The following is a 3,552-nucleotide window of genomic DNA, read 5'->3' on the forward strand; positions in this document are numbered from 1 at the left end:
ATCCAGCTCGGCATTGCATTCTTCGAGTTGTGCTAAGAGGTCAATCTTGCGAGCCTTGAGCCGATCGATGTTAGACTTGATTGGGCCTTTAGAAAGTTGATCAAGCTTGGACTTCTCTTCATGCACAAGTTGTCGATTAGCTTGGATAGTAGCTTCAATGTCCTTGCGCTCTCGCAGTTCGGCCAGTCTTAACTTGGCTTTCTCTAGTTTGAATTGATGTTGCTCAAGGTAAACGGCTAGGGTAAGGATATCGGCTAACTCATCTAGGATTAGAGCCTGAATCTCATGTAGCCGAGCTCTGATTGAGCCACAATCAACTACCAAGCTATCTAGTGATGATGCTTCTAGCTGATCCAAGATACTTCCTAGAGTTTTCTTCACATCATCAGATAAAGGGGCTAAAGCTTTGCTTGTGGTATCTTCTTCTCCTTCATCAAGGTAGTCTCCAATGTCGAAAGAGAAAAGATCGGCTAAGACCTGCAGCAATGATTTAGAAGCAGTTAGAGGTTAAACAGGCATAGCCGATCTGAATGCTTGTTGAGACAAAGAAAAACTTACTGGGATAGCAGGAGCAGCTGGTGGTTCTTTCTCCTCAACGTGACGACTCCCCACAGCTGAAGGAGTCTGGTCACTTGATGATTGCTGTACAGGAGGAGAAGGAGGAGGGGGAGGCTGAAAACAAACAAGTGTTAGACAAAATCGGTTGAAAATTAACTAATGAGAGTTAAAACTATCTTACCGGTGGGGATGGCTTAGATGTTGTTACAGCCGATTTCTTCTTCACCGCGGTCTTCTTTTTCTGCAATTATAAGACCTGGGAGTGACCGGCTATAAGACAAAATAGTTATGAAAGGAATTAAAGTAAGTTGCTTACTCTTGAAAAGTGGACTGGAGCAGAAGGAGTTGGAGGGGTTTGCTTGGGCGAAGCCGATGGTGTTTTTTCAGTATCGCTTACTTCGGCTGCAGCCTGATCAATTTCGTCTTCGATTATCTCTTCATCCAGCACTTGTTCAATGGATGGGTCTAGGGTAGGCAGGTCATCGGCTGGTTTGGTTTTCTTTGTCTTCTTCTTCTTACTTGGGGCTGCGATGTTTACAGCCGACGACCTAGGTTTCCTCTTTTTACCGGCATCGGCTGGTTCTCTGATAAGCCCTTGAAGAAGAGCTGAGGTCTTGGGGGCATCATAGCCAATAACCGGAGGAGTTAGCCCATCTCCGTTAGGGATTAAACCTGGAGCATATTGGATATCCTTACCACTGTTGCTTTGACGGGGAGGAGAGGATTCTGTTGTCTGCAAATCAAAAGGAGGATTAGTTGAGATTAATCGGCCAAACAGCTATTTAAATCTAGTGGAGTTAAAGACTTACTTGAGGGACAACATCTGGGAAGAGGTCTGTCATATACATTGAAGCTGGTTGGTGGAATAGATGCAGCTTCCATTCACCCCACCATCTGTCAAAGTTTTTGCTTCTGAACATTGCCAGTTCTATGTTGTCAATACTGCCCAGAGGGGGTCCTTGAAGGTTGAGTAGCCTCCATCATCAAGGTCGATGAAATTTCTCCTCAGCATTGGATCTTGTCGGCAAAGAATAAACCGATTGGGAGTTGGCCCATTCCAAGTTGTCTAGCTGAGCTCATTGGATGATAGAATTCATAAGAAGCTTGGATGTTTCTTCCTTGATGAATGCCAATGGGAAGGATGCATGGGCTGATTGCAGCTGAGAAAATTTCCCTGGATGATTGGTATACTTCATGGTTGATGTCTTCGAATCTGAAGTCCAATGGGTGTTCAAGTTCTGCAGAATCTTCATAAAGAAACCAAACTCGAGCATCTTTTTGAAAGCCTTCATAGAAGCTGCAGAACCAATCTTTGAGCAGTTCAGCCGATAGTTTTGCCCCAGCATTAGTTGGCATAGAAGCGTATTCTCCGTATGATGTGCATCTCCGATGAGTACGCTCTTCTCCATCATCTCCTACAATCGGCTCTAGCCTTGGGAATTCAGCTTCTGATACGGATGGCCGATTGACAACCTTCATAACTATCAGGTTTAACCAGGTTTGTAGCAGCCACCAGGGTCCACCTGCTCCAACTACTGAGCCGATGGCTATCTTAGCCGATGCATTGTTCAACATTTGGTATAGATAGCCGAGGAGGATTTTGCCCAAGGGAAATTGTCTCTTTGTTTCTAGAGCTTCAGCTAGAAATTGCCAGTTGGTTGTGGGGCCACAACTTGATCCACAGAAAAGAAATTTTTCTAGCCACATTAACAAAAATGCCACATGTTCCCGAGGGGTGACCGAGCCCTGACCCATATATGCCGCTACATAGCCTGACCAACCTCCTATGCTTTTGGTCTTGAAGTCATATTGGTTCTTTGTGTTCAAGCTCATAGGGTTGGCCGATGAGGTGACATCCAGACCCGTGATCATGATGATATCTATGAGAGTTGGGGTCATCGGCCCTTGATTGAACAAAAAGGCATTAATGGTGTTTGACCAGAAATAGGAAGCAGCTGCCATCAGGGGTTCATCTTTGGCCGAGTTTGCTATAATAAGGTCAAGTGCTTGGCCGATTCCAATTTCATCCCAGTAAACCCTCTTGCTGGCTGATACACGTTTGAACCATGTAGTCCAACTCTTTTCTGGTGGAACTTTCTCTAGAGACGGCCAGGACTTGAAAGTATTCTTCCAGTGACCTAGATCTGGATTGGTTAATCTAAAGGGGATCCTGTTGGTTTCACCAATGATGAACTCGATGGGGTCAGGATTGCCGACTGGGCCGAGAAAGTAGTGGTTTTCATGCGATAGGCTGGGAATCGCAACTAGGTTGGAGTGGTGCTACAAATCCAAAGCGATCCAGAGGAAGAGAGCAATTTGAGATGTGAGAAAGTCGATCTGCTGCTAAAGAAGGGGAGTTAGCCGATGAGAACTTACCTCGGCATATTCGGCTGATGGCGCACCAGATGGGCTGGCGGAAGACGACATTGCTACGGGCGGAAATCTCGTCGAAGGGGAAGTCGCCTGGAAATCGCCTTTGCGCCGGAGGTGTCGCCGGAGGAGAGAGAGAAGAGGTTTCGCTTGAGCAGTGAAAACGGAGGTCACGGTGTGAGATTTCTCGAGGGTAACGGTTAGTATTTAAAGCGCTGGAATAACGGTCAAAAGCGGCGGGGTGCGAAATCTACTCGGAGTCGGTACACGGCAAATCCGGAATATTATGAAATATCCCGGACTTGGGGGGGCATGTGTTAACAACCAAATTTGGTAATATCAGCGTGGGAGAGAAGATTAGATCGAAGCAAAGTCGGAAGCGGAGATCAAGTTTGAAAATAGAGCAGGAATCGGTTGGAATCCAGATTGTCCACGATAAGATCGGCTGGGTCTGAGTTGGGCTAGGTAAGCCGATGTAGCCAATCCCGACAATATGACTTGTACGCGACATTGGGTTCAAGTTAACGTACTTCAAGATGATTGCCACGCACGGATAGAGTCCTGGGAAGGCAATTGTATCTATTAATTAGGATATCTTATGTAAATTCTTTATAGATAAATGTG

Source organism: Oryza sativa, chromosome 8, assembly GCF_034140825.1.
Source record: "Oryza sativa Japonica Group chromosome 8, ASM3414082v1".
Lineage (NCBI taxonomy): Eukaryota > Viridiplantae > Streptophyta > Magnoliopsida > Poales > Poaceae > Oryza > Oryza sativa.